The 16,895-nt window shown below is 40.2% G+C and overlaps 1 protein-coding gene across 25 annotated transcripts in view; it reads right to left on the reverse strand.

The window, feature by feature from the left end:
* Positions 1-16,895, reverse strand: part of Mlip (muscular LMNA-interacting protein) — a 250,699-nt gene that overhangs the window by 198,769 nt on the left and 35,035 nt on the right. The window lies entirely within an intron of this gene.

Consider the following 16,895-nt stretch of genomic DNA (forward strand, 5'->3'; position numbering starts at 1 on the left):
ATTACACTGAGCATGGAATCCCAAGAGCTTACCAGGGACATATTTGCTTTGAAAAATGAGATCTTGAGCATCATTTCACTACATACGCTTACAAAACCACCACCACCACCACCACCACCACCACCATACACACACAGGCACACACACACACACACACACACACACACACAGGCACACACACACAAGCACCTGCACAGGTACACACACATACACACACACACACATGCACGCACTTTTTGAAAACTTGTGTCAGGAGTTGGCTAGAGAAGTTAAGGGCAAAAACCAAAGAAACACTGTGTCTGGGTAAGAGGGGAATCATACACAATCAGAAGTTTGAGGAAAATAATTCAGATGTCAAAGGCAATACAGAAAAATAACACAGTTCTCATACTGAACCTAATGGCTCTCTTCCATGGCTCCTTTGGCCCCTCACACCGATGGGGAAGAGTAGAGATTTACCTGTCTGTATGCAGTTGCCTCTCTGATAACCAAGGTGAGTAACATAAAATCAGGTCAACCAGAAAAGATTTCAAAGGTCTCTTTAAAATGAAATGTTTAAAGGGTGTAGAGTGAAAATAAGAACATCTTAAAGCAAAGACTTTTAAAAGGCAGTGATTTGGAAAATATATATATATATAACCAATTTGAGGGAGTAATGGGATTGACACAAATCCCCAGGCAATCCTTGCACACCAACCAATTGACTTCTAAACTAACCTTGGCTCTAACATCTCTCCAAGAGTTTTCTGTTTAACCCTGTAATAGGCGGCTTCTTTAGCCTTTCACATCTGCACTGTTAGCATCATTTTAGTACAATTTGCCTTGTTATGTTAACTGTTCAGTGTAAACTCCCCAAGGGAATAAGCAAAGCTGTCATTTGTACAATGGTTAACACATGACTTTCTCCACTTACTCAGAAATGTTTAAAGTCAGCATGCATACTCTTCCTCTGGAATTATTGAAATTTTTCAAAGATAGGACCTGGGTCACTCTGGTGGTTGAATAAGAATGGGCCCCTATGTTAATATATTTAAATGTTTGGTGATCGATCTTCACAACTTGAGAATTGGGGGTGTGGTCTTCTTTGAATGGGTGTCGTTTTATTGAAGGAAGAGTATCACTGGGGAGTGAGCTTTGAGTAAACCCAGCCTCTCTCTCTCTCTCTCTCTCTCTCTCTCTCTCTCTCTCTCTCTCTCTCTCTTTCTCTCTCTCCTGCAGATTCAAATGTAGAACTCTCAGCTACTTCTCCAGAACCATGTCTGCCTACACACCACCATGCTCCCTACCATGATGCAATGGACTAAACCTCTGAAACTGTAAACCAGCCCCAATTAAATGCTTTCTTTCAAACAAGTTGCTATGGTCATGGTACCTCTTCACCACAATAGAACAGTGACTAAGGCAATCATTAACAGTGTCAGGGTGACTTGCTTACACTGTCCATCCTGTAGTTAGGGAAGAACATGCACTACTGCATTTGATCTCAAAAAAAAAAAAAATCCAGAAGACCAATGTTTGGTTCCCATCCGTGGATAAGAAACAAGCCCCCACCTTAGGTAACTGCTGAACTGCCAGGCTGGTAGCATCGTCTCCCACTGAGCCGTCTCCTGCTTTTCAGGGGTTTGTCCACAAGACATATCGCTCTGTTAGCTCTGTTTTCTCGCCTCCATTTCCTTTCTGGGCCAGCTCTGTAGCTAATAATATGGTGAAATATTTGCAAAGCCAAAGCAATTCAGGAAACTGCTCAAAAGGGTGAAATGGGCAAACGTTGGCAGCCAAGACTCATGTCCTGGCTGCTCTCCCAGGTAGCTCAGCCCCCGTCAGCTTTTATAAAACGACAACTGTGGCTAGATTTTGTGAAATCCAAATGTTTTAATTCTTTAGAAAAAAAAGTCAATAAAAGTTGAAATGCCTGTGGTGTCCTTAACCAGGGTCCCTAGGTCTGGCTTCCCTGAGCGCCTCTTTAAGGTGCTGTTTCAAAATAGACACTAGTTTCTTCAAAGAAAGGGGAAACTTTTTTTTTCTTTTTTGCCTGTATTCTTTGTTCATGTTACAATTAATTCTCCATCTGTCTTTTCTAAACCCTTCCTGTGAATGTATTGTTCTTATCTTAAACATATTTTGTTTCTCATCCCTGTTTTTAGCTGATTCCAGAACTAATAAATGAGAACACTTGTTACTTCTGACAGATTTGTTGCCCTTGACAGTAAAGATGTCTCCCACCCCAGGTCCAGAGATTTTCATTTCCCTGTAATGATATCAAAACGTTATTGATATACCTATTAACTGAATACCAAAGAGTAGTCAATGAGAGTGTGACCCGGATCAGAGTGTCTAGTGGGGTCACACCTTACAGCCTTCACACACATATCACTGTACACAGACCACAAACACCTCCACTCAGGCAGGCCTCCTGTTTTCTCCAGCCGTGGGGTGAACATTTAGGAACATCAGGTAAACAGGAGAAAATACCAAGCCACAGCACAAATAAATAAGTTCTCTAATGAGATTTTCTCCCTCTCAGTTGAAAAGCATTTCTAAAGATCTGTGACCCAGGAAAATGACTCCTAAGTGTGAAACACTCTAGAAATTCTGTCGAGAAGTCTGTATATTTGCAACGTGATATGGCCATTCAATGTAATCTGTAACTGTGGCTCCCGAAGGCTGAAAGAGCACCCAGATGTTGCTTGTGGAAAGGATGCCTGGAGCTTCCAAGACACAGCAATTTCCATGACAGGCATTTGCATGCTCTTGCTCTCTGTAGTCACAATGTGAGCATTAAAAAGGGACCACAAGGAAGAAGCAAATTTACTATATTTAAAATTTTAAATTACATTGATTTATCTATATATCTGCTTGTGTGTGCTGTGCCCTCCTGTAGTACATCAAGAGTGTGGAAGTCAAAGGACAACAAATGCTGGCAACATTTCTCTCCCTCCACTAGGTAGAGGCTGGAGAGGTCAGATCATCAGAGTAGCAACAAACTTACTATCCTAAAAATGGTCTTTAAACAAAAATGTACTTCTGTGGACGTTTGGGGGCAGCAATGCATATCTGTGATGAGTTAATCAGATCTCAAATATTTATGAGAGCTAGAAAATACGAGTAACTATTGTTGAAGTAAATGAAAGTACATTCTGCCAGCATAGAGGAGTGTCCCATTATAACTGGAAGAGAGAGAGAGAGACAGCACATCCCATTGCTCACTCTCTCTCCCTAAAGGTCATTTACTTTTAATTCATGTCTAACTTGCCCCAGTATTTTCCGTTCCCTCTGTGGGTCGGGAGGGTGAAGTGGAAACATTACCTGGAATCAGGAGCACTGCTGGGAAAATAGCACATCGGCGCACACGGTCATGCCTGAGTTGAGCGTCACTAAGACAGCTGCATACACAGACCAAAGCTACGTAGAGTAGCTGCCCAACACTGCAGTTTCCTCTGAAAGGCATTGAGATTTGCTTTGGCTGAACTCGTGGGAGGCATAAAACAGGCTGGTTTGATTTGTTGTTGTTGTTTTTGCTTTTGTTTTCTTTAGTTTTTAAAGGTAAAACTAGTACATTTGTCATATAGGAAGGACAGCAAGCAAAGTCAATAGAGAAAGGTCATATAGGAAGGACAGAAAGCAAATTCAATAGAGAAAGGATATATATATATATGTAATCTCCCCTCTATGCTTTCTCCTCTTCTCTTCAGTCTCCTCTCTACATTAAAAAACATATTACTGACCAATACACCAGTCTCTATAGTGTTGACTCTCTCCAAAATGTCTGCTGGAATTCAATTTCCATAGTTAATGGTCTTAAGAGTGGGATATTTTGGCCTGGTGTGATGGCACACACATTTCGTTCCAGCACTTAGGAGGTAGATCTCTGAGTTTGAGATCTCTGGCACATCTCTGAGTCTGAGAGCAGCTTACTTCCAGACCAACCAATGCTACAAAGAGACCATGATCAAAAAACGAACAAACAAACAAAAATGGAAAAGAAAGGGGATACCTTTAAGGCACAAAGACTCTACTCTCGTGAATGAACTAATGTCGCTAATGTTGGAGTCAGATAGTTACTCTCAGACCCCTGTCCCTTGCCTATGTTGCATAACAAAGATATTCACAGATTATGCTGGTTAGTTTTTTCAACTTGACACAAACTTCAACATGTCTCATAAGAGGGAATTGTAATTGAGAAATTGCCTACATTGGATTTGCCTGTATGCAACTCTGTGGAGACATGATGATGATGATGATGATGGTTATCATTATTATTATTATTAATGGTTAATGTGGGAAGTCCCAGTCCACTGTGGGCAGTGCCCCCCCCCCCAAGCAGGTAATCCTGAGTTGTAATCAAGCCATGTGGAGCAAGCCAGAAAGCAATATTCCTCCAAGGTCTCTGCTTCAATTCCTGCCTTCAGGCTCCTGCCTGGAGCTCCTGCCCTGACTTTCTCCCTTGGATGAATGGTAAGCTAGCACATGAAATATACATTTTTCTCTCATGGTTTTATCAGATCACCAGAAAGAAAATTAAGACACAGATACAGTCTAGTAGATACTTCCAAGCCTCTGGCATAGTGAACAAAATAAATGTCTATCAATTATAATGTCTGCAGTACTTGCAGCAGAAAGCATATGGTGGTTTGATAGCTCTTCTACCCTTACATATCTGCAGTATAATGATTATTTGCTTTAAGTGCTGAAACCATTCCATTTCAAATGCAGAGCCTTAAGCTTCAATTCGCAGAAGTAGAAGATGAGTCAACAACCTTATCCCTTTCTTTAGATTTCCTCCCACCTTCCATTTGTCTAGCTAACTTCAAATCACAGCTGTCTTTGAGATGACGTTAGGGTTTGTTTGAGTGGTCATTTCAATAACAATTTTCTCTACAAGGCCAGAGACAAGCTCTTAAATATGGCTACAACTCCTAACCATGTTCTTTGGTACACTTTCTAAATATCAATTACTCAATAAGGATTTCCTCGCATTTTGACCCAAATAAAATATCTTAAAATTCTCATTTGTAACACTAATGGTTCATGTGTTCAAAGGCTGTCTTTGTTGTTAGAATGTGGGCCTTTTAAAGCAAGTCTAGAGCTCATATGGTATACTTATGTTGGATCGATAAGGGTTCCCTTCTCCAGCATGTAAGTCTATGCCATGATGAGGGATCATCCAGTGAAATGCTTCATCCAGAGCCAGCCCCACTCATGATGATGAACAGGTCAAGTCAAGGTCTAACCATAAGCATTGAGTCTTCCAATGAATCTGTTCAGACAGAAGGGGACGGATGAAAGGCACTAGTCATCGTGACTGACAACTGAGTCTGACTGAGAAGACAAAGGTAGGAGAGAGATGACAGAAGCAAGGCATCCTCTGACATCTACACATTCACCAACACAAACACACTCACAAAAATAAGATGGCAATACAAACACACACACACACACAAAATAAGTAAAATGTAGTTTAAAATTGAAAAATCAATTAATCTAACCAGTTAATGTGCCCCTAACAGACACATGCACGCACACATACACACAGACATACTCATGCACACATATACACATAACTTGCCTTGCCTAAGGTCCTGAAGAAGCAGAAGTGGGCTTGTGGCTATTGTAAAAAGACTCCAGAAAAAGAAAAGGCATATGAATAAAGGTATACTCTCAGCATTTCCCATGAATAAAGATCCTTTTACTATCAAAGCAATGACTATTCCCCTGCATTTAAATCTACAGGCATCATGTCATTTTGCTATCCATTGTGAGAAAACAAATACTATAGGATTGCCAGGGATGTGTTCTTTCCCCTCTTTCTTTATTGGATATTTTATTTATTTGCATTTCAAATGTTGTCCCCTTTGCCAGTTTCCCCTCCAGAAACCCCCTATCCCATCCTCCCTCTCCCTGATTCTATGAGGGTACTCTTCCACTCACCTACCCACCCACCTACTCCGGCCTCCCTGCTGTGGCATTCCTTTATACTGGGGCCCTTCATAGGACCAAGGGCCTCTTCTCCCATTGATGCCTGACAAGGCCATTCTCTGCTACATATGTGGCTGGAGCCATGGGTCCCTCCATGTGTACTATTTGGTTGGTGATTTAATCCCTGGGAGCTCTAGAGGGTCTTGTTGGCTGATATTGTTGTTCTTCCTATAGGTTGAAAACCCCTTCAGCTCCTTCAGTCCTTTCTCATTGGGGACCCTGTGCTCAGTCCATTGGTTGGCTGTGAGCATCCGCTTCTCTATTTGTCAGGCTCTGGCAGAGCCTCTCAGGAGACAGCTATATCAGGCTCCTGTCAGCAAGCACTTCTTGGCATCCACAATAGAATCCAATTTTGGTGTCTGTATATGGGATGGTTCCCTAGGTGGGGCAGTTTCTGGATGGCCTTCCTTCAGTCTCTGCTCTACACTTTGTCTCCATATTTCCTCCGTTGAGTATTTTGTTCCCCATTCTAAAAAGAACTGAAGCATCCACACTTTGGTTTTCCTTCTTCTTTAGCTTCATATGGTCTGTGAATTGTACCATGGGTATTCCAAACTTTTGGGCTAATATCCACTTATTAGTGAGTACATATCCTGTGTGTTCTTTTGTGACTGAGTTACCTCACTCAGAATGATATTTTCTAGTTCCATCCATTTGGCCAGGGCTGTGTTTGGTTGTGTGCTTACTGTGTTGGCCATACAACCCATGAGGCTAGTTTCTATTGCCATGGAAGTATGGTTGCAAGCACGATACTTAGAAATCCCTGAAAGCAGACTCCTCGCTACAGTCTCCACAGTCCACCCTCACCAAACTTACACACAGACGCTACTCAGTGTTCTCAGGCAGGATCAGGGGTTGGAATGCAAGCACCTTCTCCATCACTAACAAGATTTTCATGTCCTTAGGCAAATAATTGAATTTTTCAGTGCCTTGTTTCCTGTTTAAAGAACTGGGATAGATATAATATCAAAGTGACCTGGTCTACTTTAAAGAGCATGCAAATATCAAATCCTTATCAAGCACAACCATGCCCGACAAGTGTAAGTACTCCAAAACTGTTAACCCTATTCTTGCAAGCAAGTTTCTTACCTTTTCTGTGTCTTTGCTTTCTCACTTAAAAAGAATGCACAGACAGAACCACCCCCAACACAGAGCAAATGACAATCACAGGACAGATGTAGAAATGTTTACAAGCACAAAAAAAAAAATCTCAGTATTGTAAACTAAGAAACTCTCCATCCTTCAGTTGAAAGTACTTATTCATCCTGATTCCTCCTTCTCTAAGAGAAATGCTCCACTAAGAGCAAGTGCAGTTAGCAATGCAGATGACCACTATAGGGACGAAGGCATCCTTGATGGTGAACTTCCAGAGCCAGTTTTTAGCATTTATCTACATTGAGAAGCATGAGGCTTTTACAACAGCACAGAGTGAACTACAAACATGCTACACAGAAATGTAAGGGCACCCTCTGAGGATTGGGAGAGGTCTCTCAGTCCTGAGCACTGTTTAGTTCTATGAATATCCTAGTCTCTCAATTCATAGAGCAAGCTATCAACTGAGCATGGGAGGGTAAAATGACCTCTGACAAAAGGAGAGAGCAGCATCCTCCTGAAGTGGGGGAAAGATGGCAGAGATGAGCAGCAGCCTCTGAATTACTCCCAAAGGTCAGCCTGACCTTTCACATTCAAACTACTGTACAGCGCATCCCATTTCAGACTTTCAGCAAAACCATGCAATTTTCCAATCCTGGTGAGCTAAGAGCCAAAACGAAATATGCATATACCAAGTACTGCTCTTAAGTCAAAGTGAGGATTGCCTCCATAAATAAACCTTAGTTCAAAAAGCCCTAGGATCAATCTGCAGCACCAGAGAGAGAGAGAGAGAGAAGGAGTGGGAGGGGAATGAAGAGGGGAGAGGAGGAGAGGCAGAGGGAGAGGGAGTAGGGGGAGAGAGAGAGAGAGAGAGAGAGAGAGAGAGAGAATATCAATTGTTTCTATTTCAAAATTAACATATGGTTATTGTATAAGAGCATGGAAATTATTGTATATATAAAATACTGAAACTATCTATGCCTCAGTACTAGGAAACAACCCAAATTATTACATCTCCTTGAGTGCCTGAATTCCCACATACAGGTGACAAAAACAACTGAGGTCTCTGTCCCAGAACAGGATGGCAGGAGCCTTTCTTCTGGTTCTTTCATTAATGTCACCTTCTCAAGCTCAGTCCCAGAGAACCTTATTCCAAATCTCCCTCCAATACATTCCATTTAAGTTTTTTTCTATATCAACGATCACATATGAACTCAGTACAACTTAACAATTATACTGATTTATATGATATATGCATATATATTCAGAAAAACAGCAGATCATAAGTGACTATATTGAATCTTTAATATACATTTTCTTGTTCTATTTTCTATCATCTCCCTAAAATAACTACAAATATTAAAAAATAAGGTCTTTTAAAAGAACTGCTTTAAAGTATGAATCGCTATATCTTTTCTTAGCAAATGCATTTTTTAAAGATTTATTTATTTATTTTATTTATATGAGTATGCTGTCATTCTCTTCAGATATACCAGAAGAGGGCATCAGATCCCATTTACAGATGGTTGTGAGCCACCATGTGGTTGTTAGGAATTGAACTCAGGACCTCTGAGCATCAATGCTCTTAACTGCTGAGCCATCCCTCTAGCCCCTTGCATCTCTATATCTTGATGCTGAACACTATCTGCATTTCCACAAGCATAGCAGAATTTGAAAATCAGATTACAAAGATAAATATATAATCCTATATATGTATATATATACATATATATTCATATTGATACACAATCCCTGCTATGTAACTAGGACTATGATCATGTACTTGAGAAATACAGAAGGGAAACGCACACACAGGAGATACACATATAAAAGGCAATGAAATATACCTAAAGGAATAAAAGTGAGCATACTACAGAGATATTGCAGTTTGCTACAGACTATACAAAGAGACAAGATATGGAACTCGCCTGGATACCCATCAATGGATGAGTGCATGCAGAACTGTGCTCTGTGTCCACAATGGACCTGGAGAGCATCCTGTTTAGTAAAACAGCAGCCAGGCTGAGATTTAGAAGGACAAATCTCACATGCTTTTTTGTTCATGTGGAGCCCAAATTGAAAAAGCATCTGAACATATGCACACAGGAGTGGTGAGGGCAGAGGAACTACTGGAGAAGACCAAGTAGTGAGTAGAACAGGTCAGTACCATAAATACAAGCAAGGCACAATGACACTCACACATGAGGAAGTCAGGAAAGCAGATTGCTTGGATGTGACTATAAGTTTTTAACTAAAAATAAATAAATAAAAAGACAGTGATGGTGCAATTTGTGAAGCAGAGTTACAAGTTGTCTGGGCTGAAACAGTTTATCTCATGAGACAAAATGCCGGCACCTGTGATGGCTGGCCATGTTGCCAGCCAGGGCTAGTACAAGTTGCCATTCTGAACACCATTGTACAAGCAAAACTGCAACTGCTGTAGAATCACCAGGTCACCATGCTGCAGTACTGGTGAAACATGAATTCTTATTGCTTTGACACAATGTATCTAAGCCAGAATGTAGACCTGAACCTGGAGATAGGGAAGACTAAAAAGACTGAGTCCACTTTCCCCATGTCCCACCCAGGATCTCATGTTTGTTAAGGGGTTGAAATCACAAGGAGGGCCATTTGTTGTTGTTGTTGTTGTTGATTCGTCCCCTCTCCTACATCAATACACAAAAGAAATGAGAGACTTAGTAACCCAATATGACACTTGCCCTGTTTGCCACCAGTACAGTATGTCATTTGCAAGTTCATCCAGTATCCTCCATCCATGACAGGGTGTGGAGCAGCTAAGAATAGCTGTGGAACTTGAGGCTAAGCTCCTTGCCGGGAAGCACTAAACTTGCAACGTGACTCACTGCGGGCTGTACATGCTTGCAGTGTGCTGATGAAGTAGCCTTTCAGAAGAAGGGGGAAGATTTCTCATAGTCTCTGTAACCCGTGAACACTGAGAAATTTTAAAACTCAGTCTTTATGTGACAAAATAACCAAGTTGTAGATGGGCAGCGTCCCTGGGTATCAGTAAGTTTCTCCCAAGTAGTTCAAATGACAAAACTGGAAGGTTTCCACCACAGAAATTTTAAACTTTGAATTAAGGTTTGCTCATAAACATCACCACAGGATTATATCGTAGAACAGAGATTTAAGTATCCTGAGAGTGCTTCGAGCGTTCTCAGCTTCAAGTAATTGCTGTATTGTCTGCTGTGTCAGCTATCAGGATACTTGTATTGTCCAAATATTTCAAAATATCCAAATAGATACAATTCTCAAATACACACTTAAAAATCTGAAAGTATAATGAATATAATAACAGAAAAATATTAAGCTCAGCAGTATCATCGGTCTTTTCTGTGTAGTTTCTATTTTTATTTTTCCAATAGTATCACAATGGTACATAACATTAGGAACGCATTTACATTACATTCAGTAACCTACCCGGAGTTGCAAACAACATAATCATTGCAGCACACTGTAGCTGACATTGTTGGGTTTTTTTTTCACAATCACCTGCTATGATGAGTCAAAATTGTAGTTTCACAATCACCTGCTATGATGAGTCAAAAATTTAGCATCGTGTCACCTGAACTTTATAATGAGATTGTATGTACATATTTGTTTATATTAAGCAAGGCTACTAGATTTAGCTTTTTACCATATATTCCCGGAACGAGGATCAGGAGAAAAGAAAGGCAAACTGCTCTAAGCTATGTCAAAAGAGATGGGATGAATTCTTATTATTCTCCCAGGAGGTTTGAAAGGCAGAGAAATATAATTATTTTCTGATATACACTGAAAGGATCTTGTCCATTCTGACTCTGTTACCCTAGGAAATAACTGTTACCTGACTGTTTTGAACCACACCAAAAAAAAAAAAAATTCATATAGTAGAACCCATTGGAAGGCTTAATACGTAAGCATGAGACCCAGTAGGTCAAGCTTCAAGTCTCACTGCTGCAGATTCTAGCTCTGTGTCCCTGGCATGTAAGGTCAACACAGAGAAACCAGGGCATAAAACACCAAAACATCATGACAGCAGTAAGTCCCAGGCAAAGCACGTGACTCTGTCGCCGTAGCTGGAATCTAACAATACAGTCCACGTCCTCCTCTATTTCCAGTTAGACCAGCCAGTGAGTTCCTTTCGAATGAAGCCATTTCAGTTAGATTTCTGCTATCAACAAAGAGGTGTAGGAGATACTCAACCTGGTGGCCGTCCATGGCATGTGTTCTCAATCTGGGAAGCACATCCCATGCTCAGCACACTGCTAGTCAGTTGCAAGCATCCTAAACTATAAAATATAGACCTCATGTTTTAATACCGTGGAACTTTATAATTACATGAGAACAGAGATCTTCCATTCCTAGAGGGACTGAGACTCAAGAAGGTTAAAATTTTTCATACTCAAACTGCTCTTATTTGAACACCTAGAATCTTAACCCAAACTTTCTTATACGTGTGTATTATGATTAAAACATTGTATATGATATTATAATAAAAATAATAATATTATATTATTATGAAAAATAAGTGCTCTCAGAATTAACTAAGGCTTAAGAGACATAAGATGTCATCTGACTCAGATAAAGAAGTAAAAAGAACACCCAACCTTTAGGCTGAGTGAAGAAGTATTTTTCACATTTAAAACGGTGTTCATTTTCAAATAAGAATGGGGAATTATCAGTAAATTATCATTTTTCCATTTATCCTTTATTCCTCATTCTCTGCCTTTGTGTTACAGTGAAAAGGACAAGAAGAAAGCTCAATATTGAAGCGTCTTTTTTAAGATTGAATTATTAAACAATTCCAAGAATTTAAGTTGTTCTCAAGTACTCAAGAATCGCAGTATAGCATACTGCAGCAAGTGGTTAATATTTACCATGGAAATAGTTTCTCAGGTATTGTTCAACAGGAAAATTGTACTGGTCCAATGTGGAAACAGGGTGTCTGGGTATGGAGGACAGGGTGGACCCAGAGGTACAGAAAAGGAGCAGAATCTTCCTGAAAGGCAGAGGGAGACTTTCTTGACAGAATGACCTATAAGCTACCTTTACTGAAGACTTCAGTTCCACGGGCCTGCGCTGGAGATGGGGCAGCACAAAGGTACCCCATACTTGGTAATGAGGTTTAATGCAGACAGGTCACAGTGTGTTTCTAAAGCTATGGTCATGGATCCAGAGAGATCACAAGAAAAGTAAGGTGGTAAAAATAATACCCAGTGCTACCTATGGAGGGGGCTTAATGATGTCACAAGCTGGTATTCTCAGAGCCAGAGGGCTAACACAGTGACAGGCTTTACAAATGCTGACCTACAAAACATGCACCCTATTGCCTCTTTCAACCAAAACAAAACTGCACTCTCTTCCAAAATTCTGTGTTTCTGCATTTAAAAAGTTAAACTTTCCTGTTTCTAAATTGGAACAATCTAATGCCTAGCAGAAGTTTGTCAAATGAATTACACTATTCAAACCATGAAAACACTATCCAAAAAAGTTGTATTGTAGAGGAAGACAGCATGAGAATATCAGTGTTCCAATGCCGTAAACAGGAATGTGTAAGTATAGCTAAAGTAAGCACATTACACCCAAGTTTTCATTTCTTCTGTTTACTTATTTAGGTGCATGTGTTCATGTGTGTATATGGGCAAGTGTGCATAAGTGTATATGTTCATATTGTGCATGCACTCATCTGTATGTGCATGCATTTGTCTGTATGTGCATGCATGCATGCTTGCATGTATGTGGGGGGGGCGGTTGTGACGTATATACACGCTTAAGTCCTTACCTGTGTGAAAATAAATTTAAAATAGACATAGACTCTGGGCTTCTGCTGTTCGGTCAAATTGAAAAATGGTAAATCACTAGATGGTCCATCCTTTCGTCACACTTCCAAATTTTGTCTCTGTAACTCCTTCCATGGGTGTTTTGTTTCCTATTCTAAGAAGGGGCAAAGTGTCCACACATATCCAGAGATCCATCCCATGATCAGCTTCCAAACGCTGACACCATTGCATACACTAGCAAGATTTTGCTGAAAGGACCCAGATATAGCTCTCTCTTGTGAGACTATGCCAGGGCCTAGCAAACACAGAAGTGGATGCTCACAGTCAGCTATTGAATGGACCACAGGGCCCCCAATGGAGGAACTAGAGAAAGCAGCCAAGGAACTAAAGGGAACTGCAACCCTATAAGTGGAACAACAATATGAACTAAGCAGTACCCCGGAGCTCTTGTCTCTAGCTGCATATGTATCAAAAGATGGCCTAGTCGGCCATCACTGCAAAGAGAGGCCCATTGGACTTGCAAACTTTATATGCCCCAGTACAGGGGAATGCCAGGGCCAAAAAGGGGGAGTGGGTGGGTAGGGGAGTGTTGGGGGGGGGGTATGGTATAGCATTGGAAATGTAAATGAGCTAAATACCTAATAAAAATGGAAAAAAAAAGAAAAATGGTAAATCAATGCATGCATATTCTTTTTCCTGAAATAAAGCTCCCATACCCACTAAAAGTGTATTTCATTTACTTGATTCCAGAATACTTTTTAAGCTTCCATCAACATTTCAATTGGAACACCTGCAGTGTTGAACTTTAGCATAAAAAAAATTTTACATAGCTTATTTTTTAAGTTAACTGAAAGAAAAGAATTAAACTCACCTATTTCTTTTGAACATTACCTCACAAGAATGCTCTAAAACTGCTTGATGATAACATAGAGTATTTGTATTAGATTAGTAATTTTATGGCAGAAAAGTTCAGCTCATGTAATTTCTCAATAATGCATGAGAGATGGATGCTTGTGAGTAGGACTATTTATCAAAGAACTGCAGAACTTGCCCTGTGGATAGATAAATCGAAATAAAGACAAGGCAACTGTATGAGACAGGCTTGTGTCTTCATCACGCCAGTTCCTCACACTGCAGGCAGCGGGCTGGTTCTTTATTTGCTGACCTGCATCTAACATTTAACATTCTGGAACCTGAAATATAAGACTAATATCTTCAACACTACCCAGCATGTGTGCTAATATGCCTATGATTTTTTAAAAAAAAGAATCAGCCATAAGTAATATCAATGCTGACTTGTCAATGGCACAAGAATACTGACCTGACCTAGCAGGAGCATGGACATATTTATGAACGTTTTGCTCAGCGGCTCCTGGTTTTGAGATCTTCATATAAAGCAGATGTGTTTAGCCTCTACTGAGCAACAGAAGCACAGAGGAGTATTGCTCAGTTCTCAACATCAGGGCTTCCACTTGGTCTTTGGTGAACCCTAGGTCCTAATTCACAGCCCAGATTAAGAAGATTAATAAGTGTAAATAATATGAACACTGGGGCTGAAGAGAATGCCCATATTAAGATATGAATGGCATATTCTTTTTTTTAAAATGTTATTGTATCAAATAGATTTTCAAGGAAAGTTCCATAGACATCTGCCCATCCTCACTATCTGTGTCTTCAACTTTGGAGCAATCCTGACTACTGAGTCTTGACTGTCAAAAAAAAACAGATTTTAACATACAAAAAATATTCAATTCCATCAACATTTCAATCAGAGGCACCAGTAGAGAGGAGATGGTCTAAGACTCAGCCAAAATAAGGCCCCTTCCCAGTCCTCTCTAGTCCCATAAGGGCAGGTGTCATCAACCTGCTCATCACCTACTATCCACAAGTGGTGGTTAATAACCATAAAAATGTGGTGGTTAATAACCATAATCCCACCAGGGGCTCAGCACAAAACCTTCTTCTGTACTCAGAGAACCAGTCTCCATTGGAAAAGACACCATTCTCGCCCTGTTTTCATCGTTCTGTCTGCCTCCTTCTCCGTGGGTAAGGTCTGTCCTTCCTTTGAGTTTTGCTATTAGAGCCAGTGAGCTAGGAATACTCACACAGCTTTATGTGTTTGTATCCATACCCTCCTTCATCTTAATGAACTCTTACCTCAAAGTAAAACCTGACTTTTTCCTCAAAAGAAAACAAAATGGCTTGAAGCTCTACTGTACTTCCTCCATCACTGACAGACATTACCATGCTTCACTTAGCCACTGCTACAAGGAACAAATTGTGTAACAAATGATGTGCTTGGCACTGGTACCACCTGAAAAACTCCACACATTAGATTTTCGTAAGGTTAGTGTTAATTTTGTTATTGTCTGGCTTCTAAATGCACCTTCATTTGGGACTTCTTAATTGACATTCAACAAGAAAGCAGGTCAGTATGCCAGCAGAGCTCCATTGTTATCTGTCTCCAAAGCTGTCTTTTTCCTGTGCCCTCCCAACTATGCACTCTCTTCTCTGCTCCATGCATTGCTCGCTCTCTGCCATTACATCATTTCCTTCATTTTCTTATGTAAACACCCATTCTTCTTGTGCTGTTGAGCATAGCCTTGTGTGTCTGTACGTAGAAATTATACATTAGAATAAAACTTAGCTAAGGGGCACCCACATGTAGAAGAAAACACCAGTAAATGGTTATGCTCAGTATGCTAGCCCTTAGCTCAGATTTATTCTAATATATAATTTCTAAGTAGTGGCACATAAGGCTATGCTCACAAGCAAGCAAAAAAAAATACATAAATAACTAGCTACATAAAAGTAAATGTATTTGGTGACTTTCTATTGATATAACAAAACACTATGAACAAGGTAACTTACAGAAGAAAGGGTTTATTTGCGGATTATGGTTCCTGACGTCTAGATCCATCACCATCATGATGAGAAGGGTAAGTATGGTAGCAGAAGGCAGCCATTGCAATGGAATGACCACTAAGAATTCATGGTCATACTGTGTACAGGGAGCAGAAAGGATGCACTGGAAATGGTGCAAGTGTTTTGATACCTCAAAGCCCACCTCCAGTGGCATACTTCCTCCACTAAGGCCACCCCTCCTAATCATCTCCAAAGAGCCACCAACTGGATACTAAGTATTAAAAGGCTGCAAGCTTATGATAGATATCTCATTCAAACCACCACAGACTTATTCCCTATATGGTTGAAATGATGAATCATACACACTGTTGTTCCAATTGTGTGGTTAAACTGGCAGAAGCTCAGCTAAAATGTCTTCAGTGAGAAAAGTTGTTGTGTCCGCAAAATTGGTTCTTCTTTAATGAATGAACAATCAGAAGGGCTCTAGGTTACATTACATATATTCACAGTCCTTAGTCCTTGTTCCTTCATCCTATCTTCCCCTCTCTTAATAGCCGATGAGGTTACAAGCTCACAGATCTTGCTGTTAAGTACCCTTCTCCTCTCCATTCACTGATCCAGTCCTGGTTCCCCATCATCTGCCTCAGGAATAGTTTAAGGAGGAATCATGGCTTGAGAAGAGAAACCACTCAAAATTATGAGCATTTCAGTTAAGAAACCATTTCTCTGATCTAATGTTCAATGCTGTGATTCAGTTTGATTATTTTATCTTCAAATATTTGCTTCTTGGGTCGAGTACAGGTCAAATAATATACTTTTTATCTTCAAGCAAATATAAAGCACACTCAGCGTAACTGTTTGCTTTCTTCCACATGCGGGTGCCCCTTAGCTCAGTTTTGTTCTAATGTATAACTTCTAATGCTGGCACACAAAGCTATGCTCATCAGCAAGCAAAGAACAAAAAGTTTCTCTGAAAATCAAGAGGTTTCTATCTTCCTATTCCACTGGCAAGGAGGTATCGTACATCCAATGTTTATTCTCCCTGTTGTTGTGACTATATTTGAAGAAAGTGACCAAGAAAGTCTACAATAAACGATCATGATCTCATAAACAAAATCTGTATGTCAAGCAGTTATATGTTGTTCAAATAATTTAAGGAAAAGTCATAAACATGAGACC

The sequence above is a fragment of the Mus musculus genome, chromosome 9, assembly GCF_000001635.26.
Source record: "Mus musculus strain C57BL/6J chromosome 9, GRCm38.p6 C57BL/6J".
In the NCBI taxonomy this organism is placed as follows: Eukaryota; Metazoa; Chordata; class Mammalia; order Rodentia; family Muridae; genus Mus; species Mus musculus.